Genomic DNA, 9,106 nt, shown 5'->3' with positions numbered 1-9,106 from the left:
CCTCAGCCTCCTGAGTAGCTGGGATTACAGGCACACACCACCATGCCCAGCTGAATTTTTGTATTTTTAGTAGAGACGGGGTTTCACCACGTTGACCAGGATGGTCTCGATCTCTTGACCTCGTGATCCACCCGCCTCGGCCTCCCAAAGTGCTGGGATTACAGGCTTGAGCCACCGCGCCCCGCCAAAACTCCTAGATTTTTTAACCCAAATCTTATTTTATCTCAAAAGGTAGTCTCCCCACAGTCACACAGCTAATTAATAAATCTAACACTAGAACACGAATCTCCTAACTCTTTAACCATGTCTCTACCTCTTGTACAATTCATCCTCTTCCATGAGATGCGCGTAGAAAAAGAAGTAAATCAATTGAGTTGGTTCATCCTTTCCCCATCCCAACCCCAGGCTCACCACCACAGGACGGGGCTGGGAGTGGGAGGCCCGAATTAGGGAGAATGGTTTGGGGGCATCTTTCACGGTAGTCAGTAGAGAGAAGAAGGCTTTGAAATGTAAACTGTGTCAGGAAGATGAGGGAGCAAACTGCCCACTTATTTTAGGAAGATCAGGACTATCAGTTAGAAAAAACAAACAAAAAACCTGAGAAAGTTTATTTTAAAGAGCGTAAAGAATAAAAAGTATCGGCCAGGCGCGGTGGCTCACGCCTGTAATCCCAGCACTCTGGGAGGTCGAGGCGGGCGGATTCCGAGGTCAGAAGACCGAGATCATCCTGGCCAACACGGTGAAACCCTGTCTCTGCTAAAACTACAAAAACTTAGCCAGATGTGGTGGTGGGCACCTGTAGACCGGGCTACTCAGGAGACTGAGGCAGCCTGGGCAACAGCGCAAGGCTCCGTCTCAAAAAAAAAAAAAAAGAGAATGAGAATGAAAACATCTATGTAGACTGTTTTCACAATGAGAGCAATCATAGAGGTGGCGAGCAGAGTTGCGTGGCTGACATGTGGAGGAGGACAAGTCACAGGCCAGATGGAAGCATCCCAGGTTTCCTCTCCCCGCTGCCCTGCCCCACCCACCCCATCACACTTCCCAGGGCAGAGGCAGCAGAAAGTGGGCAGAGGAAAACCGTCGACATTAGCAGATGCTGAGTGAAGAGGGGCGATGCCCAGTGTAGGTCGTCCTGGGAGCTCACAAGCCAGAATGGAGATGGCAGGGAAAGAAAGGCAGAGACCCCTGCGCCCTCAACCAGCTCCACTCGGGAGCCCTCGAAGCCATGTGCTGGATGTAGCCTCGGGTGCTTCATCATCTGATTTTTCAGAGAAACAATGACGACCAAAATGAAGGACTGAGGCGTGTCTTGATTATCGAGGTTTATTAAGTCACTTGAGGGCGAGTCTGGGAAAAGCAGGAGCCGCACACACACCTGTGGCTGTTTTTCAGGAGAGCGTTTCAGGAAACAACATTTATACAAGTCCTTGGCGGGTGGGGGGTTGGGGGGTGTGGGACAAGTGAAGAGAGGGACAGGCTGGCTGCCAATAGTACATTTTACATAAGAGAAGATGAACATCTGGAGAGGAAAAAGGGAAAGAATCAAGCTGCGCATGGTGGCTCACACCTGTAATCCCAGCACTTTGGGAGGCCGAGGCAGGTGGGTTGCTTGGGCCCAGGAGTTCGAGACCAGCCTGGGCAACATAGGGAGACCCCCCACCTCTACAAAAAAATACAAAAATTAGTTGAGCGTGGCGGTGCCTGCCTGTGGTCCCAGCTACTCGGGGAAGCTGAGGTGGATCACCTGAGCTTGGGAAGTCCAGGCTGCAGTGAGCTGTGATCCTGCCACTGCACTCCAGCACTCCAGCCTGGGTGACAGTCTCAGACCCTGTCTCAAAGAAAAATAAAAAAAGATAAGCAACAACAAAGTTAAAACTATAAAGCAAGTTCCTCCCAATGAGTTTGGCCTACGTCCAGGGATAAACAATAGCAGCTTGGAGGTTAAAGGCAAGATGGAGTGGGTTAAGTCAGATCTCTTTTCTCATCTTTAGAATTTTTACTAAGGCGGTTTCAGGAACAAGGCAATAAGAACAGGGGCACACATCTGCACACCTCCCCTCTCCCACCTGCTTTAGACTTTGGAGCGACCATCTCAGTGCTTCAGCATATCCAACTGCCGTAGACTGAATGTGCATCCTCCCCAAACCCATAAGTTTATTTTATTTTATTTCATTTTTGGAGACAGAGTCTCGCTCTGTCACCCAGGCTGGAGTGCAGTGGTGCGATTTCAGCTCACTGCAACCTCTGCCTCCCAGGTTCGTGTGATTCTTTTGCCTCAGCCTCCTGATTAGCTGGGACTACAGGCACCTGCCACCGTACCCAGAGAATTTTTTTGTATTTTTAGTAGAGACGAGGTTTCGCCATGCAGGCCAGGCTGGTCCTGAACTCCTGACCTCAAGTGATCCGCCTGCCTCAGCCTCCCAAAATGTTAGGATTACAAGTGTGAGCCAACGCACCTGGCCCAAACTCATAAGTTTAAATCCTAACCTCCAATATGACGATGTTAGGAGGTGGGGCTTTTGGAAGGTGATTAGGTCCCGAAGGTAGAGCCTTCAGGAATGGGATTACAGGTAGTGCCCTTATAAAAGAGACCCCAGAAATCTCCCTCGCCCCTTCCACCATGTGAGGACTAAGGGAGAAGATGGCCATCTATAAACCAGGAAGCGGCCCTCACCACACACCAGAGCTGCTGGAACCTTGTCTTGGACTTCCAGCCTCCAGGACTGTAAGCAATACATGTCTGCGGTTTAAAAGCCACCCAGTCTGTGGTATTTTTATCACAGCATCCTGAATGGGTTTAGATATCAGTTATTCTCAACTGGAGATGCTGTTGCATCCATTCTACACACACAAACACACAAACACACACACACGATCACACAATTTCCTGCTGGTGTTTGGAAATGTATGACGGGGCATTTTGGCTGTCACAATGACTGGGGGTACCTGAGTAAAGTAGGGTGAATCCTTCCCCACTCCCACCCCATGGAATTTTGCAGATGAAGAGAACCTTCATCTGTAAAACAAGAGTGATAATAGCACCTTCCACACAGAGCTGTTTCTTAAAGGCTGCCTGACTTAACCTTCACGGTTTTCATCCTGGTATTGTTTGCTTTTGAACACTGGGATCTTCAGTCCTGGCTGGCTCTCCTGTTGATGCCCAGAGCTGAGACCATCCTTGAGCATTCAGACGAGCATGTCTAATTCCACAGCAGGCTGGGCTGCCCTGTCCCATGGCCATCAACACTGCCTGGAGGGATGACAGTCCACATCTGGGCACGGATTGCTGCTCTCCCCTAGTTTTCCCAAATCCGAGATTATGTCCATGAGCCAAAGACGTAGCGTTACTTTTATGGTTACTGCTACTTGATTGACATACTGAACAGAAAGTTTTAATACAAAGAAGAAATACATGTCAGGTTAAACATATCTGGTAGTCACTGTGTTAATTAGATGAATTAATTTAAATAGATAAAAGTAGGTGCTTTAGAGAAAGAATTTTGACACAACTGAAAGGTCCATTCCAACATAAGAATATTACTCTTAGGAAATTATGATGTTAGCTGGCTAGACACCATCTCCAAAGGGACCAAGATCATAGCTAAGAATTTTTATAACTTTGCTGTGTGTTGTGGGCACAGGCTAGACAATAGATTTACCAATGAATACAGTGAAGAGATCAGATTTGCATTACCTTAGTCTAGGAATTAATCTTAACTCTAATGATCAGATAGCCAAGTAGCCTGCCTCCTCACTAAGGTACAATATGAGCACCATGTTATCATCTATAGCACATCCCTATCAAAAAGATTGAGCTGGGTGCAGTGGCTCATGCCTGTAATCCCAGCACTTTGGGAGGCCGAGGTGGGAGGATTGCTTGAGGCCAGGAGTTCGAGACCAGTCTGGCCAATATGGAGAAACCCCATCTCTACTAAAAATATAAAAATTAGCCTAGTGTGGTGGCACAAGCCAATAATCCCAGCTACTTGGGAGGCTGAGGCAGGAGAATCGCTTGAACCAGGGAGGCAGAGGTTTCAGTGAGCTGAGACTGCGCCACTGCACTGCAGCCTAAGCGACAGAGCGACACTCCATCTCAGAAAAGAAAAAAAAGACTGAACCAGAATTATGGTTAGGGTTACAGTTGTAACTTTCAGTTTACAGGAAAACACAGGAGACAGAAGAACGAGCTAAATGCTACCAGAAGCAAGCAATCAGACAAAATTCAAATAGTGAGATATACTTGGGGAAAATGGATCTGGCCCTTTCAACAAATCAGTGCCAAGAAAGGGATTAAAATAGATTTAAGAGGCATAACAAATGGTCTTGGGTTGAATCCTATTTGGGACAAACTAAATATCAAATTAGGATGTGTTATAAGTACAATTTTTGATGCTGCAAAAGAAGTAGCACTCAAATATAAATTTCCTCAGCAAGGCAATTTACTAACATTGAAGGGTGCAGCTCACAGATGGAACAATTGTGAGTGCACATTTGGACAAGGGAGGAAAAGGGGTACTTACGCCTGATGGGGGTCGTCCCTACTGCTCTGTCATTCCCCTATTGGCTAGGGTTAGACTGCACAAACTAGACTAATCCCAATTGGCTATTTTAAAGAGAGCAGGGGTCCAAGCTGGAGTGGCAGGTGGGTGATTTGGTGGGAAGGATGGTTACAGGCAAGTCAGAGCAGGTAGCCAAGGGTGACCTAGGTCAAAGAAGGTGATCAGAGCAGGTGACTTGAGCAGGTGACTGTGATGAGTCAGGACGGAGCTGGGGACTGGGGGAATAGATGTGAACTACTGATTAGAAATGGTGGAGGAGGTTGTTTACTGGAACTACAAGGAAATTAAACTTTAAAATAGAGAACTAAAGAATAAACATGCTGACATACTGATTCTTTGAAGAGAAACTTGGGGTTCACTATACCTAACAGATGTTTTTGAGATGGGGAGCTTAAATGTAGAATTATTAATTTTACTAAGTATGATAATAGTATTTTGGAGATTGTTTTAATGCAAGGAAATGTATTTTAAGGTGCATACTAAAAATTACACACACACACACACACACACACACACGCGCGCGCACACAGCTAGAAATATTAGGAGGGGCTGAGGAAAAGTACACATTTGTCCCCGTTTTAGACAGCTCCATCCCAAATTCCTGGTATCTGGTTTAATTAATCAACAAATATCAATTAAGCTTTGACTGTGGACTAAGCTCTCCATTAGATATTGTTGGGGGTATGATGGAGAATATGCTGGTATAGCTAAGAATGTGAGTTCACGTAATAAAATCATAGAGAGAAATGATATTCTAAACCAACAGCATACCCAGGAAACGCCACTGGCTTTCCAACACAGGTGTGACATGGTAAAAGCCCCATAAAACTACATACCTCAACCATACCTCAGCTTTCTATTGAAACTGCTCTCTGTAACCCAAATGTGACAGGCAAGCAGTCCAAACCCAGGCGATCTTGGCCCCTGTAACTTGTAATAAGTAATTAAGGACTGTAATTTCCACCCTACCCAGACAATGTGTAAACAAATGCTAATCTTGACTTTTGTGAACCACTTAAGTAACAAATCAGAATGTCCAAAGTCCCCTGTTCCTTGGAATGTCTGGAGCCCCTCACCCTCATCTTCGCCCAGGAGGTGATTTACACAATCCACTAACCCTCAGAATGCCTGAAGCCCCTCACCCCCACCCTTGCCCCTCACCCTCACCCCCGAGGTGGTTTTACGGGTATAAAAGGTCTTGACACCCTCCTTTCGGGGCCACGGGTTGGAGAGATGTGAGTCCTCCGTGGCTGCCGGCAATAAAGACCCTGCAATTTGGCATACTTTCGTCTTGGTGTTGACTTTCTATGCTCGGGCCAGTACAACACAGGGAGCCCAGTGGGGGCCATGTGTTCTGTGAAGGCTTCAGGAGGGTGGGGGGGTATGAACAGAAATCTGAAGGCTGCCCACAACGTGGACAGCTCTCTGTGGCCCATGTGTGTGCCTGCACACCTATATCCCACACTCGCAGGTGAGATACAGAGAGAAATTGGTCTTGCCACTTTCACTTCTTGAGATTAGTTAGCAAATTTTGCACACAGATTTTTCTTGCTGTACATTTGGAATTAAAATTTCTTTGCTTTAGAGTGATCTTTTGTAATTACTTCCTTAAGGTTATTATGTTATATAAATATTTGGTTTGTTCTGTGTTTGAAGCTAGTATTATCTTCTCTGGGCTGCATGCACACATGTGAAGGCTTAATCTTTTCTGAATCTGTGTCTGATCAGAAAGAATCTTGCTGTAGAAGACGGTTCATGCTGGTATTTTTCCTTTTTTAATTTTTTTACTTTGTTTTGTTTTGTTTTTTGTTTTAGAGATGTGGGCTCACTCTGCCGCTCCAGGCTGGAGTACAGCGGAAGTCATAGCTCACTGCAACCTTCAACTCCTAGGCTCAAGTGACCCTCCTGTTTCGGCCTCTTATGTGGCTGGATTTACAGGCATGAGCCACCCCACCGGGCTCATGCTGGTATTTTTTCAAAATTTGAAACTGAATTCAGATCTAAATACATTTTTCTAAAATTAGTATCTTCATTGTGAAAATAAAGAAAATTTAAGAGCTGTTGGAAACCCTCAAATGCTTTAAGCTTTGAGAGAGATGTGGCTGTGATCTGAGTTTTATGGCCTCACATTGTTTTAACTTCTGTTTTTTAAATTATAGCTTAAACTCTTCCTCACTGTACTTGTTCTGTCATTGACTAGGAAAGACCAGTCCTCCATCTTCCAATCACTGATCATTGTGATAGATTAACTGCCTCTTTTGTTATCCTGTACTTAACTCAGACCAGATAGTGCCCCAAACAGGGACCTCACAACAGTTCTATCTTCAGTGTAGAATGTTAAATATACGTTTCCCAAACAAAAGGAACCACCTTGACTAATGAGATTGTTATGACTACGCATTAAGCTTTACATAGAAAGAGGCTGAAATTCTGTTAAACTTCCCTAAGCTTTGTCTATAAAAGTGACCCTAAACTTGCTAACTTTGGAACACTGACTTCTATTCTTTGGAATCTGTGTTTCCAGAGAGGGTTGTCCTCAAAATTTGCACTTGAATAAACTCTGCTTAAACTAGATTCTGATCCTTTTGACTATTTTAGGTTGACATCATTTACCTAGCAAACTAAGAGTTAAAGTTAAGTGGTGTGTTAAAGTCAATAGTATTCTCTTTTCTTTTCTTTTCTTTTCTTTTTTTTTCAGAGATGGGGTCTCGCTGTGCTGCCCAGGCTGGAGTGCAGTGGCCATTCACAGGCACGATCCCACTACTGATCAGCACAGGAATTTTGACCTGCTCGGGTTCCGACCTGGGCTGGTTCACCCCTCCTCAGGCAACCTGCTGGTCCCCCACTCCCGCGAGGTCACCATATCGATGCCGAACTTAGTGCAGACACTCGATTGGCATAGCGCACTACAGCCCAGAACTCCTGGGCTCAAGCGATCCTCCCACCTCAGCCTCCCGAGTAGCTGGGACTACAGGCACGCGCCACCAAGCCCGGCGTCAATAGTGTTCTCAACAAAAAGGAGAGAAATAGTGGCCTGCCCTTTGAATCCACATCCCAGCAATAATTTAAGGCCAGGAATCCTTGATTTTCATCACAATGTATTCCTGCAAATCCTGTCCTAAAGTACTGATAAAGCAGATCATATTTTCCCAAAGGAACAAAGTTACAATAAGTTGTGTGGTTCAAAAACTGTGAAAACTCTAGTAAAATTTTCCAAAGTATAGAAATTTAGAGTAGGGGAGCACTTCAAAGGTCATGCATGAATCATAACTTCTGTAAACCAAAACTGAAATTCTAAGGCCTCCCGACCATCTTAATGGTCTCCTCCTTTCAGCCAGGTCAGTACAAAATTAATCTGAAAAACTTGTTCAGGCCATGATGGAAATGGGACTCAGACATACTTTAGAATATCCTCCTCCTTTCTGGAATTCAGGGAAAGCCAACCAGCATTAACATCAACACAGATCTCAAGTCTGCTAAGAAACATTTGCAATCTCTTCTCTCTGAAGCCAGCACTTGGAGGCTTCATCTGCACGATAAAACCTTGGTCTCCACAACCACTCATTGTCAACCAGACATTCCCTTCTGTTGATATTCACTCTTTCAACCAATTGCCAATCAGAAAAATTTAAAATCTACCTAGACTCGAAAACCCTCTCCGACTGCACTGCTTTGAGCTGTCCTGCCCTTACTCATTGTAAACCTTACATGTATTTCCAGATAGAACCATTGCAAACCTTACATGTATTTGATCGATGTCTGCTGTCTCCCTAAAATGTATAAAACTAGACTGTGCCCTGACCACCTTGGGCACCTGTCCTCAAGATCTCCTGAGGAGTGTGGCCCAGGTCACAGCCACTCATATTTGGCTCAGAATACATCTCTTCAAATATTTTACAGAGTTTGACTCTTTTCGTCAATACTTCTTATTACTGAGTGGGAAACTGAAACCCTAGAGGGTCCTATCAAGTGAGGAATGAGAATCAACCCCAGCATGCTTCTCATCTAGAGCACGGGATATTACACAATGATGTTTGCAAAACTCTGAGGGAAAATAATTTTGAACCAGAATTCCATGCCCAGTCTACCCATTATTTAAATGTGAGGGCAAAATCAATTACAATTTCAGAAAAGCAAGCGTTCAGGAAGGTCACCACATTCAAATACTTCCTGAAAGAATTACTTGAAGACATGTTCCTCCGAAATAATGGAAAAAATGAAGCAGAAAAAGGAATGTTTAAGATAAAAAGCAGTGATGAACAAAGAAATAAAATTGTTTGCCATGTGGTTGCGGACAACGTGTGGTCAATACATGGTTCTTAGGCAAAGGAACACATAATATAAAAATAAATCACCTAGAACTAAAATTCTGGATGGTTTAAAGAAAATGTGGAAAGTGACAGAAGTGAAATGAGGGTGAGGGGAAGTGAGGGTCCTAAAGGAAGGCAGCCACACACACTGATTCTCAACATTGATTTAAAAAATTTGAATGTTTTTTAATAAATTCATAGAAGTGGACATCTAACTTTTTTTTTTTTTTTTTT

The sequence above is a fragment of the Cebus imitator genome, unplaced genomic scaffold (genome assembly GCF_001604975.1).
Source record: "Cebus imitator isolate Cc_AM_T3 unplaced genomic scaffold, Cebus_imitator-1.0 Scaffold183, whole genome shotgun sequence".
NCBI lineage: Eukaryota > Metazoa > Chordata > Mammalia > Primates > Cebidae > Cebus > Cebus imitator.
This window is presented reverse-complemented; position numbering follows the sequence as displayed.